Genomic DNA, 20,887 nt, shown 5'->3' with positions numbered 1-20,887 from the left:
AATGGCCGTGCAATGAGAAGGACACACAGAGGTGAAAGCTGATTTTCCCTGTACGCATTGACATACAAAGCCAAAATTCTTTCAACAAGATTAATAAGTGCTGTTCATGGCACTCCCTGGACCGCCCCACAGTGTGAAGAGCATGGGGACAAGGCTGCGAAATCCTCTGAGTCTCAGATATGCTTGTGCTGCAGAAGCTCAGATGGTCTTTCATGACAAGAAAACAAAGTGAAATGGGCCAAGTTACAAGACACAAATCAGTCCTGAGCAGATCTGATGGTTAATGAAATGACTACCTTGTTAGCTAAGGACCTTTATTTGAGAATATTGCACTTTTCTAACTTGCTTCTTTTGTATGTGTTTGTGTGTGTCACTGGAGATTGAACCCAGGGACTCCTGCATGATAAGCAAGTGCTCTACCACTGAGACCTTCTAGCAACAGGAAAACTCTATCCTGAGCAGTACAAACAGAAGGTCAGCCAAGAAGGCTGCAGGTAGGTGGAATGGTCAAACGTTAGTAACACAAGAAAAAAATACAACAACTTATGCTTTCTTTCTATTCTGATTAGTAACTAACAATTAAAATTTAATTCATATTTTTATTGAAATAAAAATTAGGATTAACTTCTAATCTAGCAGCAATGTAGTTGAAAAATGAGGACCCTAGGGTCCAGATATCTTGGTTTCGACTTTCCTGCTTTCAACTTCTATGGCTGCAGGCAAGTCTTTTCACCTCGCTAGGATTCAGTGTTCTTATCCTTATAAGGACAGGGCTTTAAGACTCTAAAATACCTTCAACTTCATGATGTTATGCTTTATGAATCTTGGGTTTCAGAGCTGGCTGACTCACTGATGATTTGTCAGAGCAAAATAATATTATTGACTCTCAAATGAGAGACTAATATTTCCTGTGGGTGAAAAATTAATTTTTAGCTATCACTAATGTCAAACCAAAGAAAATATCTTGACTCCAATAAGAAATTTAAAGAGTCTGTCTAAAGATAAATGGCTAGGAATTAGCAGCATGTGAGTTCCCACAATTAACTAAAACTCCATACAGGAATCCTTAATTTGTTTTTAAAAAGCCTGTGTTTCCTTTTCTTTTCCAAACTAAATATTCTCAAAGAAATGAAAATATGTTTAAGGAGCATACTTACTAGGAGCCACTGGATTGTTTTCCTACTGATATTATCTAACTCCTAACTGGTGAAACTAATGTCACAAAGTGATAACACACTTCTATGTACTGATGGTTGGTTTGCATTTTACATTTAATCCCCAGGAACAAAGTGAGCCATCAGACACTTGGAGTGTATTCCTTAAACACATTGGACAAACTAGATTTTCCTGAGGCCTTTACATAAGCAAAATCACTACCCAAAGTTGTTAGATCACAGATTAAACAAATGTGTAAAATATAGCAGTGAATGTGTACAAATTTATTAGTAAGGATGCTTTGAAATGTAAACAACAACAAACATGAGCTGACTTAAAGAATGAAGCAGACCCAAGGCGAGGGCAGGTCATGGCTGAGGCAGCCCAGTCTTCCTGTTTTTACTTCCTATTACTCTCTGCTCCCTCTTGGCTGTTCCATTCTGGACATTGGCTTTTGAGTTCCAGACTTACCTACATTCTGTTCTGACTCAGCTTCTCTGGACAGATTTTAGTGCATAATAATCTTGAAAAGAACTGGCCTGTACCAACCACTTATTACATGCTCTCATTGCTTTATCTATATTGATTCATTTACTCTTCACCATAGTCCTGGTTGGAGTGTGGTGTTTTAAAAATGTGTCCACAAATTTTTTTGTGGACAAAAAAATGCCTTTGAGATGCCTCCTTTTAAAAGGTGGGGTTGAATTCCCTTCCTCTTGGATGGGTTGAACTTAATAACTTGTTCTGAGATGTAGAATAAAGCTGAAGTAATTATGTATGACTTTGGCTCCTAGGTCATAAAAAGGCTATGCTTTTATCTTAAGTCCTCTCTCTCACTCTCTTTCTCTTTCTCTCTCTCTGTATCTTTCTTTCTTTGCTCTTTTCCCCCCTCACTCTGGGACAAGCTAGCTGCCATGTCCTGGAGACACCCAGACAGCCCTATGGAAGGGCTCATTTGGTAAAGAACTGAACTCTGCAGCCTGTAGCCATCAGGTTTGTCAACAGGAGTAATCTTGGGGGCAGATTTCCACATTAGTCAAGACAAGGATGACATCAGCCACCAATGGCAACTGACTGCAGCCTAATGACAGACCCTGAACCAAAGCCACTCTGGAATCCTTGGATCCTTAGAAATGGTGTGAGATAATAAAATCTGTTGTTTTAAGCTGCTAAATTTGGACTAATTTGTTACAAAGCAATAGATAACTCACATAGGTAAATACTATTACTGTCTACATTTTATAGATAGTTAAAGCAGTTAAAGCAGAGGAAGGTAAAGTTCTAGGACATATAGTTAGGAAGTTGTGGAGGCAGGATGGGGACCCATGCATATGACTTCTGAGTTCAGTTTTAGTCTCTCTTGTCATGACGTTGTAGAGGTCTGTGTACTGCCTAATTTATTTAAAGTCTTTAGTCTTTCCTGTTAAGTTATTCCAAATCCCAACGGATAATTTCAGAGGGATTAAGATGACTGATTAACAGAGTATTAAAGGTTTCTTAAGAAATATTTTATATGTAATTAAAAATAACATTTACATGTCACCTGGAATTTGTACATCTTAAAATCTTTGTTACAGAATGCAGATGTGAGTGGCAGCTCATAGCTTTAGGAAGGGATGAGGAAGTCACTGACCTTTCACATGTAGGAGAAATTTGACTTGGGGGTTCTAAGTGATACACAGTCTACTCATTGAAGGTGTGCCAAAAAGATGGAGTCACACTTTGGAAGAGTACATCCTATAAAATTCTGGTAAGCGTGTTTCTGCTAAGTCAGTTGTTGGGGGATTTCTTTCTATCTTGACATTCAAGATCAGACTTGATCATGTTAGTTTTATTCTGGATTCATGTGACCCATTGTTTTGAATGTCAAGAGAGTCCCAGGTTTTGATTCCTGTACCATTGCAGAGGCATCCTGGTGAAGCTATCATATTATGTTTTTCTTTTCCCATTTACAAATCTCTCAAGTTTCCTACTTCACAGCTTCACAGCTGGAGACATGAAGCCTGCTCCCCTCCTTCTACTCCCTCCCTGAGTCCCTCAGGACTCCTTACTTTCTTCTTTCTGACTCCCTAGTTGGGTAAGGGCCATGAGGACTGGCTGCAAGGTCCTAGAGCAACATGTGGCCACTCCTGTTTTTTTTTTTTTTTTTGTGTGTGTGTGTAGAATTCTCCCCATTTTCTAAAGAATCAGAGCTCAGAAAAGGGAGGTTAGGCCTGTATTCACTCAGTGAATGAATGACAGACCCTACCAGTGTGATTATCCTTCCACTTGCATTGCTGTGTTAGAAGTTTGCTTTCAAGACTTATTTGAGCATAGGATGATTATTTGCTTGTCTTGGGAGGTGGCCCATGCAACATCTATCTTGTATTCCTTGTACCTTGGTGATTTGGGTCCAGCTGACCTCTCTAATGACTGGAAGCTCTTGGGAAAAGTGCCTTGCCTAGAGCATAGCTCAAAATACACTCTTGATACTGATAAGTGGAAGTGAGAGGGTAGATGAGTAGAAGGATGGGTGAAAGGAGGGATGATGGGACCATAATGCACATGAATTGTCCTGCTAGTTTCCTTGCTTTCTGTGTGTTGACATAAGAAACCAAACTCTAATGCATGTTTTAAATGTACAAAACAGACAAGTTCCAAGCAAATGTTTTAGTCTAAATAAAAGTTTCCTGGAGAATAAAGTTCAGTATCAAAAATTCATTTTGTGGCTGACTTCTTAGTATTTAATGTATGGATAAAGTTTTACAGTAAACACAATAATCTATTGGTTTTCTCAAAAAGTCACCAACTGAAAACAGAGACTATTTTCTATCTTGGTGGGTGTCTTGCTTTAACAATTCTATTGTATTTTAATTGTCTATTTTCACTTACATAAATCTTTTTTCTTTTTGGCTGGGAAATGAAACTTGATATCTGATTCATAGTTTGCCTTCTTCCAAAGGGTGAGATGTGGTATATTAGGGTAAGTAATAGGCACAGTGTAACTGCACATGGCTGGTGACCACGGGGTGACATTTTGGTGCTCATGTTTTTGTCCAACAATATAGACCAAGTTATGAAGCACAAATTAGAGCTGCACAGATGAATGCATTCAGAGCAAGAACCAACAATAAAGGAAAGTTTCCTATAACCAAAAAATAAGTTTGGTTTGGGGTGAGATGGTGACTACAGAAACCCAGTGATTGCGCAGAAAATGAATATATAGTCTATGCCTGGGTCCAACCAAGTTTTGACCAGTGGACAGGCTCATGGCTAGAGGCTTAGATTTTCATAGTATTATTCACATTTAGTTTTTCTTCTTAACATTTAGCAACAAAACTCACCATTACTGAATGTTTGTGACACTGTGTATCATATAATCAGGTACCCAATCAGCCAGCGCAGACAGTGAGTCAGGTCTCTCATCTCTTTGATTTCTTTTTCTTCAGCAATCTCCTTTTCCCCCAGTCAGAGAAAGCTCTCTGCTTTTACATGGTCTATTTTACTAGGGCAACCCAATCAAGATAATCTCTGTATCAGCTGGCTTGATAATAATCATGCTTGCAGTCATTTTGTCAAATATCATAGTATACTTAATGGGTGTAACACTCTAGTATGAAGTCAGTCAGGGGGGCCAAAATTCTACCCACTATAGCTACAAAACTAGAAAGTAGTGGATTCAAGATGCTGACTGAAGTCTAGCTAAGTTCCAGTCTATATTTATTTTTTATACCATGGATTCACTTCTCATGGGTTAAACTAAGAAAATGCATCAGGAACCAGTTTAGTTTCCCAAATAGAATTTGAATAATTGCGGATGCCAAGAAACTACTCATGCTTTCTTGCTGAAATAAATGACTTGAGAATATAATCCAAAATAAATAAAATATTGAATTCAAAAGGGTATACATGTCCTATGATACTAAGCAAATGATTGAAACTTTCTGTGCTTCAGAAAGCTCACCTGGAGTGTAGAGATGATGGTAAGAGAGTGCTTACTTCATAGGGCTGTTGTTACTACAGTGTGGGAAAGTGCATGATAGAACTCCCAGAGCATAGTAAATACCAATATACAAGTCATTAGACACACACGGCAGTGCCCTTTACCTAATCATATCATTTGCCATGCACTATCTAACTGCCTGGTAATTGTTTGTTGTCTTTTCTTGACTATAGTCTCATAGGAACAGGCATCATATTCCTTTTTCCAGTATAGCTTCACGTGTAGTATTTCCAGCCTTTGATAATGAGCTGGGAATGCATGAGGCTGTTCAGTAGATATCTGCTGAATACAGGACTAAATAATTTTTGATAAAACCTCTCAGCCAATTTTTAGCATGATGTGGGTCAAAGAAAATACATTTGAGAACTGGCTTGGCCTGTGGCCATCTGATGTTTTTTTTTTCTGCCAGAGAGAATGGCCATGATAATTTAGCCTGGAGCTTATTCAGACATGTGCCATCAATCTTCCACAGAACTCAAGAAGACTCATCCATAGTACATCAATTTTGAACAATGTTGATGCTGGTGAAACTTTGAAATTTCAGTAGTTCAGATGATTTAAAATATTTTATCTCCCAAACTGAAAGAATGCCAAAGTTCTTTTATTCAATCTCCCTTTGAATTTAAAAAGTTTCTTCATTTAAAAAGATGGTAACATGTCTTAATAGCTTATGGTGGAGAGCTCTTTGCTCTTCTGAGAATGTTTTACCTCTTATTTACTTGTAACAGCAAGCTGCCTGCTCTGGTGGAGGACCACAGAAGCTATGTGGATGGGTGACCTCAAGTTAGTTCTAGGTCTTCCTATGTTCCCATCCACTCCCTTATATGCAATCCCTCCACCTCATATTTAACTTCATGACATTGGCATTTTGATCGTGCATGAAAAGAAAAAAGGGTCAACTTTAGATAATGTATCATTAAAAAGGCCTTGGAATGAAAATCAGTCCAGAAATGGAGAGACACCTCTCAAGACATCATTAGAACCAGGGTCAGAAATTCACTGTGAAAAATGTTAATTACAAAATGGTTTATATAATCAAATACTATAGTCTCAATAACCCAAACACACCCTGATATAATTATGCACACATCTCTATTTCAATCAAATTTCACTGTCTGTCTAGACAGACTGGTAGAATATTTGATTTGAAATTTAATTAAATAACTATTTAAAAAAAAACGCTGAAAAGCAAGAATACTGGATGGCTTTGGTTCTTGTTTTTGAAAAGGTGGTTTGGAGAAGAATATGTACATGAAGAATGCCAGTTTCAGAAACCAGATATTGGGAAAAAAGAGAGAGACCAAGAACATAGCTAGAATATCTGCAAAATCTCTTTCAGGAGTCGTTCTATAACTCAAACCAGGAACTGAGCCTGTATTAGATTTCTCTTTGGTGGTAACAAATATGTTTTGAAAAAGTCTTGTCCCTTCCTTATATGCTGCCTCATTACTTTAGTGTTGCTCTTCCTGCTATTCTTCTAAGAAAAAAGTACTGACCATTATGTCCTTTCTTTTAGTTTTTAGTTTACTAGTGTACTTTCAAATAAAAGCCCACATTTTAGAATGTGGTTGAAATATGGACCCAGTAAGAAAACAATCCCAGTTTCAATATGGAGTCTGGAAGAATTCATACTGTTACGTAGTCTGCAGAGTGGAAAACTCAGTCAGAGTGTAGAGTAGAAATACTCAGGTTTGTAAGTCAAATGGGTTAGAATGAGGTGACGTCTTGCATTGTAGCTTGTCCCTAAAATACTGATTCCTTAACAAATGGAGTTTGTAGTAAAATTCAATTTTAGAGATCTTGAAAAATATTTCAGCCTAATCATAAAAATACCTACACATTAATTCCTTTTATTGGACCCAGATAAATGGGTACTGACATCTAATGCTTCATACTATGGCAAGAGACTGCACAGTTCCCTTCCTGGTTTTGATGTGTCTTTATTGTAGGCTTAATTCCACCACCATCGCCACGCTGTCCACCTGCTTCAATCCTGAAACAGAGTTTGCATCGTACAGTGCCCAGGATGGGATTATATAAGGAAGGGATCTGGAGAATATGATGGATGGAGTAGTTTGTCACTTCTGAGTTTAGGTCGTAAATACCATTTTTGCTTTTGCCTGAATCTTCTGGAACCTATTATTTTGGGGACCTTTACCTCTGAGCTTCAAAATCAGGTTCTTGCTCATCCTTCTCCTCACACCTCTACATGAAAGTCCCACATTTGAGACTGAACACTTGATTTCCAGTCCCCCTAAACCTCTCCCTTTGATATTTTCTCATCTTGGGAAGTGGTACATCCCCATCTACACAGTGGGGTTGTCAAAATCTAAGGATCAGCCTTTATTTCTCCCTCCTTCCAACTCTACTCCACCCTTTAACATTATTGAGATCCAGACATGATGGGACACACCTACAGTTCTAGCTATTCAGGAGATAGAGGTATGAGGATCATGGCCCAAGGCTGGCCCTGGGCACAAGTGCGAGACACTATCTAAAAAATAGCCATAAAGTAACTCGGTTTCCTCCTTCCTCCTGCATTTTCTCCAGCATTGTTGTTTGCATTGTTATCTCTTTAAGGCTGTCTTTAGGAGGCCCCTGCCTTCTTTCCTGATGCCCTCTGTTCTTCAGTAAAGTAATATTTTAGCAATGTAAGCTGTGTCTTCCTGTGCCCACGTATAATTGAATGGCTTGCAATGGCATTTACATATAATCCAAATCACAGTATGGCCGGGATGGTCTGGAATAGTCTTCAACAGCCTCATCTTCCCTGTTCAACGCTTCTATCACATAACCCTTGCTCACTAAGGGATTGTTCTCTGCCTGGACAGCTCTCACTTGCACATTATTAGCTTAAATGCCCTGGAGGCCTCTCCTGATCACCCCATCTAGAGTGGATTCCCCAGTATTCTCAATCAAGGCTCCTGTTTGTGTGCTGTAGTGTTTGTGACCACTGTAATTGTAATGTGTGTATGTATATGAAATATTTATTGTCTAGATCTCTACTGTATTCTTGAAGCACCACAAAGGTAGGACCTATGTCTATTTTGTATTCACTCTTGTTTTTTGCACCTTGCATGGTACCTGGAACGCACAAGATGCATAATTAATTATTCTGTGGAATAAATGAACAAATGTTGAAATGTCAATAGAACCACATGCTTAATTTATGAGAGAAACTATCAGAAGCCTAAGGGAGAAATTTTGAGAATGTCTTCCACTGTGACCCAGAGAGTGGAAAACTAAAGCAGAGGACCTGATCCAAAGGGTGTCCCCTAGGCAGGTCCCACAACACCTCATGCCATATTTCCTGGACTTGCCACCCAGCCTTTCATCACCAAAGGTCCCAGCTTTCTCCCCATCCTGGATATTTCACTCCTTGACCCTTCAGTTGTCCTGTCCTCTCCTCACCCTTACTCATAACCCCACCCTATAAATGTTCTCACCCATACATTGGAATGTGAGTTTCCACTTCTATCATGTAGCAAGTGGGTGAGACAGGTGGGGCAGGTGGCAGAGGCAATCTTTAGTTCCCAGGTCCTACAACAGCACTCCTAGTGCCCTAATGAACTTGGAGGTGCCTGTGGGTCTTTCTTGCATGGATGTGAGGAGGATGTGCAGATATGCGACTTGAGGCTCAGCAACGTTGTTCTGGGACAGAAGAATTTGGGAGTTGTACAATGGTGAAGCCATGGGAAAGGAGGAGATCCTTAGGGAAAAGCTTATAGAGAGGAAATTGGACTTAGAGTTGTACTCAAAGTTTACTCAGATCAATGTTAGGAAAACTGGATGATCAACAGGAAAATATCATTTCTCTACATATGAAGAGCCTGTGTCCAAAATGCATTCTTCCCTGATGCAACTTCTACTCTCTCAGCATCAGCCTGGGGAGATGAGTTTGAGGGACTTCAGTGTATCTCTCTGTCTCTCTCATCGCAATTACATGTTCCCAGCTTCTCCCCAGTCTCACTCATTTCTTCCATGAAGCCCACCAGGGTTTTGAGAAGTGCATAGTGTCCTTTTGGCTGACCACAAAAGTCCACCATTTTTTCTCTGTTCTTTCCTGGATGCTGGGGCCATAATTTTGTATCCCAGCCACAGGCCACCCTTCTCTGAGCCCCAGGCCTGGGGACAAACTCCTGGGTCTTCCAGTGATGCTCTGAGGCCCTAGTCACCAGGACACTTTTGGGTCCATATACAAATAGGAGGAATCCACTTCTCTCTCTCTTTTCAAACATTGTAATTAAACTTTTCAACTCTCTCTCTCTCTCTCTTTTTTGGTGATACTGGGGTTTGAACTCAGGACCTCACACTTGCTAGGCAGGTGCTCTACCACTAGAGCCACTCCACCAGCCCCGAGCTTCTCTTCCTTTGTGTTGATTTTGTTCATAGAGACAACTACAAGACTTATGCCTCTCCACCCCCAATTTTTTTTCATTACTGGGGTGTGTAGCAGCTCTGCCTCTTGAGTCATGGTCCCAGCCCTTTTTCTGCTTTAGTTATCATTTGGATAGGGTTTTGTGTTTTCACCTGGCCTCAGACCGTGATATTCCTATCAATTTCTCCTGCATAGACAGGTGTGTGCTACCACATGTGACTTGTTGGTTGAGATGAGTTCTCATTAATTTTTTTGCCCAGAGTGGTCTCAAACTGTGATTCTTCTGACCTCTGCCTCCCAAGTACCTGTGATTATGATATGTCACTCTGCTGGCCCAGATTTGTCATTTTTTAAAACTATTAGCTGGTGTTTTAGGCATTGTACCTACTGTTGCCATTGAATTCAGATTTTGTAGGAGGACTTCTGAGGTCACAAAAGGCAAGCTCTCCAACCACAGGGAATTCACTCTCCACATGCTCCTAGAGAAAAGGTGCATAAAACAAAGACCTTGAAAACTCAACAGCTGCTGGTCCAGAGCCCTCCTTCCATAGAGGTGGAGGTGCAGCCCTGCAAGTGTTCTCTGGGGTGACAACTGAGCTTGTTCCTTTGCTGTCCTCTAGGGGTAAAGGGATTTGGGTGACCCATGTTTGGAGGTATTTGAGGCTGAAGAGGACACAGAAATTCCCAGCTGATTAATACAGGAGTTGTCAGTCCCACCTGTACACGGAGTGTTAGCAAACGCGATAGGGCCCAGTGGTCCTGCAGCCATTCATCTCAGGTGTGCTGGACCTTTGGGCCCTGTTAAAGCTTTTGTCTACTTCATAGACGCAAAATGCCCCCCTCTCTGAAATGCAGATTTCAGATGTTCTGAGATCTCTGAAGGATAAACTTGAACTGAATTTTAGAAGTATAGAATGGCTAGAAAACAGGACTTAAAGGGTGCTTTTTAGACTCTGGAGACAGGAAGATAAAGTTTCAAAAATAAATATAAATAGTCTTTCATACCCTTTTTCTCATGGGTATAAATTGTTATAGTCACAGGAGAGACTAGAATTAGGAAAGTATCATGATATTGGGCTGAAGTGGACAATCTTATCAGTAGAGCTTTTGTGATTTTTTTAAATTTAATTAATCAAGGAATAAGGTGGGTTCTAGTCTTTTCCTAGGGTGTCCCAGACATTGCAAGGCCAATAAAATTTGAGATTCTATGAGTCAAATTGATCTCTGTTTCTTCTACGAAAGATGTCCCCACAAAAGGCCATGGTCACTACATGAAAGGAGGGACATGAATCTTCACTCACATGAATGATATAGTTTAACTTACTTTTGTGTTTTAGAGTTTCTTTAATGCTGTCTCCATTGTCCATACTGACTCACCACTGTCAATCAAGGAATCTTTCTAAAATTATTCTTAAGGTATTGAAGAAAGCATGGTGTTTTAATCCCTTTTGCCATATTTTTACTTGCTTGTCATTAGCCTGGCTATTGAGGAAGGATGAGGTGGATCAGTTCAAAAAACAATGCATTGCAGTATCAAGATGAGTAAAGAGGAACAGACAAACAGTGTAAGCATAGCATAAAACTTATCAATAGAATTGTAAAGTCTAATTTATCCATAAAGAAAATGAAATAGTCAGGAGTGAAAATGATAATCAACTAGCATAGTTGATGAAAAACAAGTCTGGGAAACAAAGGAACTGAGGACAGTGAATAATCTCCATCGCAGTTAGGAAGCAAATAATGACCTCTGAGTCAAATAATACCAAGATACATTGGTTGCAAGACCAATGCAACACTGGGTCCCTGTAAAAACTGCAATCACTTTGGAATTAAGAAATTTGGGCATCAAGAGTGGGAGTGGTATTTACTTGGTTTTCAGTCCCTGAAAGAGTCAGTCTGATTTGGAGGTGGGTGGCTTTGTGTTCCAGCGCATATAACATATTTAAACTCTACCGTCATGGATATAATACAATTGCTATGTTGTCTACTTAAGTATTTCAGTGATTCCTCACTCATCATGTTTCAGTTTTGACTCTTGTTTCTGTTTTTACCTTCTAATAAAAAATCTTGCATTCCTAGGAAAATGCAGAACCCTGGGTGCCAGATTTAATGAAAACCTCTACCAAGTGCTATATCAAAGCAGGTCATGGTTTTATTAAGATGCATTAAATAATCATGACTATTGACCTTTAGCATTTTCAACTTCTCTGTCTCCTTGAAGCCAGGAATAATGTAGAATTGTAATTTCACTCTCTATAGTGCATGGTTTGACTTTGCAGGACAGTAATTAGGAAAGAAGACAAGTTCATGGTTGAAGACTGCTTCTCTGGGTGCTCTCTCAAACGTAACAGCCTCATGGCATACTTAAAGTGCTAACTGTTATAGCCTTTGATATCCAACAAAGAGATCATTTTATGAGCCTTGGCATCTGTCCTTTGCTAAAACAAGAACTGTGTAACATGCTGGCACACACTCAGAATTTGAAGGAAATGTACCAGCTGGGCCTCACCCTCTTGTAACACAGACTCTGTGCACGTTCTGAAAAGAAGCCTATCTGCTCAGCAATCATGCAGCTGTGCAGTTTCCTGGAACAGAAGTACAAATGGGATGAGCTAAAGCAGACACTTTTTTTTTGAGACTCAGAAAGGTGATGAAAGCTTATCAAAGGCTTATATAAATGATAATTTCGTATGGTGAAGAGTTTTAGGACAGTGTGGGCTGGTAAGATTTAAAAGTTAAAGCTCCTGGAATAGATTGTGACCATAAAGGTGTTATTATCTTGATGTCTGTTTCAAAATTTTTATGTAGTGCATTATTATAAAGAGTGCACCATTCAGGAGAAGGATAGGGACAGTTGCCCAAAGATTGTCAATTTGGGGAGCCCTAAGACAGATCTATTCTATGAAAGCAAAAAATATGGATTCAAGAAGAGGTGATCAGTGGTGGTCCCTTTCCTCTCCCCCATCAAGCTGCTGCAGCTGCCAGAAAAGACATCTACTACTGCCAGCAGAAAGGGAGAAGGGCATCCCCAAGACTGCCTGCTAGTGCATTGCCCAGACCTTTTCCTTCCCTCACCCAGACAAGTGGGGATGGAAGAAGATTCTTCAGAGAGCACTTTGGCAGACTGTAAAATTTATTGGTTAGTTCATGGGAATAATATCTTCCAGTCTTCTGTCTGAGAAATTGACTATGAAGCTACCCCCAGTGAAAAGTGTGTTCTTGCAGCAGCTCTGATGGCAGTTATCCTTGATGACCTCAAGTATGGCGGGGAGCCATCAGAACAATAAGTGTGATGTGAGCAAAAAAAAAAAAAAATCTCTTTGGTGTAACTTTTTACATAAACTAAAATAAGTATATAATAAGTAAAATTTAAAATAATTTTTATAATTTCTCCTTTTTAAGTCTTTAAAAAATATACAGTACATTGTCATTATCTATAGTTATCCTATAAGGCAAGAGCACATCAGAAATGATTTCTCCCACCTAGCTGAAATTTAGTACTCGGTGACTAGCTTTTCCCCTCTCTCTTCTCTCCACCCTACTTTTCCCAGCCTCTGGTATACACCATACTGCTCTAACTTCTATGACATCAACTTTTTAAGATTCCTTATATGAATGAGATCATGATGTAGTTGTCTTTCTGTGTTTGCCTTTTTTTAATGTCCCATAATATTGTTGCAAACAACTCTATTTCATTCTTTTTTTGTGGTTGAAAAGTATCCCATCATGTAATATATAGTACATTTTCTTTATCAGTTCATCAGTTGATGGCACTTGGGTTGTATCCATTTGTCAGCCACTGTGAGCAGTGCTGCAGTTAACTTGGGAGTGCAACTATCATTCCACATATTGACTTCATTTCCTTGGGACACATAGCCAGTAGTATGAATCCTGTATCATATGGTAATTCTATTTTTGGTATTTTGAGAATCTGCCATACTGGATACCATAGTTACTCTATTAATTTACATTCCCAATAATGGCATGTAAGGGTTGGGTTTACTTTCTTCCACATCCTAACCAACAGTTGTTATTTTTTTATCTTTTGGACAATACCTATTCTGACTGAAGTGAGGTGATAACTCATTGTAGCTTTGATTTGTATTTCCTAGGGATTAGTGATATTGAGTATCTTTTGGCATGTGTCTGTTGGCCATTTGTATGTTTTCTTTTAAGAAATGTCTATTTAGATATAGTGCCCATTTTTAAATGGGGTTATTTGTGTTTTGGCTATTGAGTTGTTTGAGGTCCTGATGTATATGGATATCAATCCCTCCTCACATACGTGATTTGCAAATATTTGTTCCCATTCTGTTAACTGTCTCTTAATCTGTTGATTGTTTCCTTTGCTAAGCAGAAGCATTTTAGTTTTCTGTAATCCCATTTGTCTGTTTTTTGTTGCCTGTGGTTTTGGGGTCTTATCCAAAAAATTCTTGCTCAATGGGATGTCCTGAAGCATTCTCTTATGTGCTCTTCTAGTACTTTCAGTTTTGCATCTCATATTTAACTCTTTAATCAATTTTGGAATTATGGAGACACTGGAGATACACCTTACAGGAAAAACCACCAAGAAGAAGCAAAACTTTGACTCCTCCACACCTCTAGCCCGTGCAAAGCATCTCCATTTCATGTTAAATGGAGAAACCAGGAGGGCTCCCGCGCTGCTGCCAGATGGCAGTGCCCAGACAGCTTGGGAAGATGCAGACCACAAGGTGAGCTAAGAGGCACTCAGTACTCCCACAGACAACCCTGGGCCAGATCAGCATAGCCCCCTGGACAGACCGACCCCCACCCAGGGAAAAAAGAAAAAAACACTGAATAATAAACAATAACAACAAAAAAGACACGTAGAAAAGAGGGCGGGGTGCTCTGAGGGCTGAAGAGGGGGGAGGGGAAATCCCTCACAAGCCAGCTGGAGAAGGCAGGAGCAGTGGCACACACCCAGCAACCAGGAGCGGGCAAACTTGTAAAAGTGGTGGTGGGAGGAAAACTCCACAGGAGAGGGGGGAAGACCCACTTCCCATGTGAACTGTAAATAAACACGCAGGCCTGAGAAAGCGGGTGCAGTGTCACCTCCTCCAGTGTGCTTGGAAAGGGGAAAGCTTGTAGCAGTGGCTCCTGCACAGGAGAACTCTGAGTAAACAAAGCCTGCAGGGCCAGGTGAGTGCTAAGCTCACCCCAGAGATCTGCATAAATAATGCGGCCAGGAACAGCAGGCTGACAGCAGTGGGCAGGTGAGCCACAACCGCAGATAGACATTCACAGAACTGTCTCCAGACTCTTCTTTTTTTCTCTCTTCCTTTAATGAGACAACAACCAAACTAAACCTGCATGCTGAAAAATTTACTAAAACTGTATTGCATCTGAACTTGGGACACTTTGTGGCTTTTTTTTGTTTTGTGTTTTTTTTCCCCTTTGATGAGACAATGACAGAACTACTTCTGAGACACCATCTCCAGGATTGGAGGCTGGGGGATTAGCACCAAAATTATTAGGACTGAAATTTTATTGCAGTTGAACTTGGAGATTTTTTTTCATTTATTTATTTTTAATTTTTAATTTTTGTTTTTTTCAAACCTCTCTCTGTCTCTCTAATGCCTGTTCAGCTTACTGTTGATTAGTACCACATCTCTCCCTGTTTATATCTTTGAAATTTTTTTGTTTGTTTCTTTGTTTTGTTTTTTTCTACTTGTTTGTTTATTTGTTTTCACTATTTCTTTAACTTCTTTGCTTTCCATCTCCTCTCACACTTCCATTCTAAATATCACCATTCTTATTATTACAAGCTAGAAAATACTTAATTGCACACAGTACAGGGACAACAACAACACCAAGGGCAATGATGGGAAGACAGAAAAAACAGGGAAACCAGTTTCCCCACAGCAAAAAATTAGGACAGGAACCAGAGGGGAATGAAGAAAACAGATACTCAGATCCAGACTCCAACAAAATGAAGATAAACTATGCCAAAGAACCCTATGAAGCCCACAAGAATAATCAAAAGAAGAAATACTACAGGTAATCAATGAGAATTTTATAGAGATGATACCGGATAGGGTCAACCAAAATGTACAGGAGACACTCAAGAAATTCCAAGACAACAAATATAAAGATTTGAGAATGCACAAGAAGAAATAAAAGAAACCATAGAAGCACTGTATAAACACCAAAGTGAAACAAAGAACACGATTAATAAAGAATTAAATGAACTCAGGACAAAAATACACAACATTAAAGAGGAAATGACTCAGGATATGGAAAACCACACAAACAAGAACAAAACAGAACTGCAAAACAAAATGGAAGGCCAATCCAGCAGAATAGAATGAACAGAAGACAGAATTTCAGAACTTGAAGATGAAATGGAAATTAAAGGACAAACTGAAGAACTATTAGTTAAACAACTCAAGACCTGTGAAAAGAAAATGCAAGAACTCACTGACTCCATCAAAAGACCAAACTTGAGAATCATGGGCATTGAAGAAGAAGAGGTGCAAGCAAAGGGAATGTGTAACATATTCAACAAATAATTACAGAAAATTTCCCAAATCTAGAGAAAGCTATTCCCATACAGATGCAAGAGGCCTCCAGAACACCAAACAGACCAGACCAAAATAGATCTACCCCATGCCATATTATCATTAAAACAACAAATACAGAGACCTGAGAAAGAATACTGAAGTCTGTAAGAGAGAAAAAATAACATACAAAGGTAAACCCATCAAAATCACAGCAGACTTCTCAACAGAAACATTAAAAGCAAGAAGAGCATGGGGTGAGATCTTCTGGGCACTGAATGAAAATAACTTCAACCCCAGGATACTCTACCCAGCAAAGCTATCATTCAAAATAGATGGAGCAATAAAAGTCTTCCATGATAAGCAGAAACTAAAACAATATGTGACCACAAAGCCACCACTACAAAAGATTCTTCAAGGGATTCTGCACACTGAAAGTGAAACCCAACTTAACCATGAAAAGACAGGCAGCACCAAACTACAGGAAAAGAAAAAGTAAGAAAGTAGAGAGTAACCTCAACTTAGGTACACACAATCAAACCTTCAAACAACTAAGACAACTAAATGACAGGAATCACCACATACCTATCAGTACTAACGCTTAATGTTAATGGACTTAATTCCCCCATCAAAAGGCACTGTTTGATGAAATGGATTAAAAGGAAGATGCAACAATTTGTTGCTTACAGGATACACATCTCACTGACAGAAATAAGCACAGGCTTAGGATGAAAGGCTGGAAGAAGATTTACCAAGCTAATGGCCCCCCAAAACAGGCAGGAGTAGCAATACTTCTCTCTGACAAAGTAGACTTCAAACCTACATGGACCAAATGAGATAAAGAAGGACATTCCATACTAATAAAAGGGGAAATAGACCAAAAGGAAATAACAATTATCAACCTATATGCACCCAATATCAATGCACCCAATTTCATCAAACATACCCTGAAAGATCTAAAAGCATATATTAACTCCAACACAATGGTTGTGGGAGACTTTAAACCCCATTATCATCAATAGATAGGTTATCCAAACAAAAAAATCAATAAAGAAATCCTAGATCTAAAACATACCATAGATCAAATGGATCTAGTTGATGTCTATAGAACATTCCATCTAACTTTTACATAATATACATTCTTCTCAGCAGCCCACAGAACCTTCTCCAAAATAGAGTATATCCTAGGGCACAAGGCAAGCCTCAGCAAATATAAGAAAATAGAAATTATACCATGCACTCTATCTGATCACAATGCAATAAAACTATAACTCAACAACAAAAGTAAAGACAAAAAACATGCAAACAGCTGGAAACTGAATAACTCATTGCTTAATGAAAAATGGGTAATTGATGTAATAAAAGAGGAAATTAAAAGTTCCTGGAAGTCAATGAAAATGAAAACACAACCTACCAGAACCTATGGGTCACAGCAAAGGCAGTCCTGAGAGGAAAGTTTATAGCCATGAGTGCATATATTAAAAAGACTGAAAGATCCCTAATCAATGACCTAATGATACATCTCAAACTCCTAGAAAAACAAGAACAAGTAAATCCCAAAACAAATAGAAGGAGAGAAATAATAAAAATAAGAGCTGAAATCAATGAAATAGAAGCCAAAGAAACCATACAAAGAAGTAATGAAACAAAAAGTTGGTTCTTTGAAAAAATAAACAAGATTGATAGATCCCTGGCATACCTGACTAAAATGAGGAGAGAAAAAACCGAAATTAGTAGAATCAGGAATGCAAAAGGGGAGATAACAACAAACACCATGGAAGTCCAGGAAATCATCAGAGACTACTTTGAGAACCTATATTCAAATAAATCTGAAAATTTTAAAGAAATGGACAGATTTCTAGATACATACGAGCATCCAAAACTGAACCAAGAGGAAATTAATCACCTGAATAGATCTATAACACAAAATGAAATTGAAGCAGCAATCAAGAGTCTCCCCAAAAAGAAAAGTCCAGGACCTGATGGATTCTCTGCTGAATTCTATCAGACCTTTAAAGAAGAACTGATACCAACCCTCCTTAAACTGTTCTATGAAATAGAAAGGGAAGGAAAACTGCCAAACACATTTTATGAAGCCAGTATTACACTTATCCCAAAACCAGGCAAAGACACCTCCAAAAAGGAGAACTATAGGCCAATCTCCTTAATGAACATTGACGCAAAAATCCTCAACAAAATAATGGCAAACTGAATTCAACAACACATCAAAAAGATTTCTCACCATGACCAAGTAGGCTTCATCCCAGGGATGCAGGGGTGGTTCCACATATGAAAATCAATAAACGTAATAAACCACATTAACAGAAGCAAAGACAAAAATCACTTGATCATCTCAATAGATGTAGAAAAAGCCTTTGATAAAATCCAACACCATTTCATGATAAAAGCTCTAAGAACACGAGGAATATATATATGACAAACCTATAGCCAGCATTATACTTAATGGAGAAAAACTGAAACCAATCCCTCTAAAATCAGGAACCAGACAAGGATGCTCACCTATCTCCACTCCTATTCAACATAGTACTGGAATTCCTAGCCAGAGCAATTAGACAAGAAGAAGGAATAAAAGGAATACAAATAGGTAAAGAAACTGTCAAAATATCCTTATTTGCAGACAACATGATCCTATACCTTAAAGACCCAAAAAACTCACCTCAGAAGCTTCTAGACATCATCAATAGCTATAGCAAGGTAGCAGGATATAAAATCAACATAGAAAAATCATTAGCATTTCTATACACTAGCAATGAACAAACTGAAAAAGAATATATGAAAACAATTCCATTTACAATAGCCTCAAAAAAATCAAATACCTAGGTGTAAACCTAACAAAAGATGTGAAAGACCTCTACAAGGAAAACTATACACTTCTGAAGAAAGAGATTGAGGAAGACTATAGAAAGTGGAGAGATCGCCCATGCTCATGGATTGGTAGAATCAACATAGTAAAAATGTCTACTCCCAAAAGGAATCTACATGTTTAATGCAATTCCCATCAAAATTCCAATGACATTCATTAAAGAGACTGAAAAATCTACTTTTAAATTTATATGGAAACACAAGAGGCCACGAATAGCCAAGGCAATACTTAGTCAAAAGAACAATGCTGGAGGTATCACAACACTTGGCTTCAAACTATAATAAAAACAGCATGGTACTGGCACAAAAACAGACATGAAGACCAGTGGAACAGAATAGAGGATCCAGATATGAAGCCACACAACTATATCCAATTTGTCTTTGACAAAGGTGCTAAAAATATACAATGGAGAAAAGACAGCCTGTTCAACCAACATTGCTAGGAAAACTGGTTAGCAGTCTGCAAAAAGCTGAAAGTAGATCCATGTATATCACCCTATACCAAGATTAACTCAAAATGGATCAAGGATCTTAATATAAGACCCCAAACTCTTAAGTTGATACAAGAAAGAGTAGGAAATACTCTGGAGTTAGTAGGTATAGGTAAGAACTTTCTCAATGGACCCCCAGCAGCACAGCAATTAAGAGATAGTATAGACAAATGGGACTTCATAAAACTAAAAAGCTTCTGTTCATCAAAAGAAATGGTTTCTAAACTGAAGAGAACACCCAGAGTGGGAGAAAATATTTGCCAGCTATACATCAGACAAAGGACTGATAACCAGAATATATAGGGAACTTAAAAAACTAAATTCTCCCAAAACTAATGAACCAATAAGGAAATGGGCAAGTGAACTAAACAGAACTTTCTCAAAAGAAGAAATTCAAATGGCCAAAAAACACATGAAAAAATGTTCACCATCTCTAGCAATAAAGGAAATGCAAATTAAAACCACACTAAGATTCCACCTCACCCCTGTTAGAATAGCCATCATCAGCAACACCACTAACAACAGGTGTTGGTGAGGATATGGGGAAAAAGGAACCCTCTTACACTGTTGGTGGGAATGTAAATTAGTACAACCACTCTGGAAAAAAATTTGCAGGCTACTTAAAAAGCTAAACATTGATCTACCATTTGATCCAGCAATACCACTGTTGGGGGTATACACAAAACCTGTGACACAGGTTACTCCAGAGGCACCTACACACCCATGTTTATTGCGGCACAATTCACAATAGCCAAGTTATGGAAACAGCCAAGATGCCCCACCACTGATGAATGCATAAAGAAAATGTGGTATGTATACACAATGGAATTTTATGCAGGCATGAAGAAGAATGAAATGTTATCATTCGCTGGTAAATGGATGGAATTGGAGAACATCATTCTGAGTGAGGTTAGTGTGGCCCAAAAGACCAACAATTACATGTTCTCCCTCATATGTGGACTTTAGATCAAGGGCAAACACAATAAGGGAATTGAACTTTGATCACATGATAAAGGGAGAGCACACAAGGGAGGGGTGAGGATAGGCAAAACACCTAAAAAACTAGCTAGCATTTGTTGCCCTCAACGCAGAGAAACTAAAGCAGATACTTTAACATCACCGATTGATATCACCCCTCTCGTCATCATCATGTCCCCAGCCCCACAGTTTATGCTATCATGAGTGATATACTCCTAAGATAAAATAAAAAAAGCTCACTTATTTTCTCAAGAACTACTTTAGGGCTCCTGATTAACTTTCTAGTAGGTCCAAACCCTTTGACATATAAAATTTAACACTTTTGTTTTATGGCCACAATCTTCCAAACCCACATCATACATCTCACCCTAAATTCAGGGTGCCAAAATGTTTTCTATGCTACAAACATGATCTCCATTATGATGTGTTTGTATTCCTGCTGAATATTTATTATTCCTTTAGTCCATATGGCTTTCCTATGCTAAGGCAATTCTTGCCTTAT

At 38.7% G+C, this 20,887-nt stretch overlaps 1 long non-coding RNA gene across 20 annotated transcripts in view; it reads left to right on the top strand.

Annotated features, from left to right (window-relative positions):
* Nucleotides 1–20,887, top strand: part of LOC109682548 (uncharacterized) — a 383,265-nt gene that overhangs the window by 190,467 nt on the left and 171,911 nt on the right. For all 20 annotated transcript variants that reach the window (XR_012449235.1, XR_012449223.1, XR_012449238.1 and 17 more), the window contains one exon: nucleotides 380–494. This is a non-coding gene — a long non-coding RNA (uncharacterized lncRNA). The remainder of the gene's footprint in view (nucleotides 1–379; nucleotides 495–20,887) is intronic.

The sequence above is a fragment of the Castor canadensis genome, chromosome 6 (assembly GCF_047511655.1).
Source record: "Castor canadensis chromosome 6, mCasCan1.hap1v2, whole genome shotgun sequence".
NCBI lineage: Eukaryota > Metazoa > Chordata > Mammalia > Rodentia > Castoridae > Castor > Castor canadensis.
The sequence above is the reverse complement of the archived record's forward strand: the minus strand, read 5'-3'. Positions and strand labels throughout refer to the sequence as shown.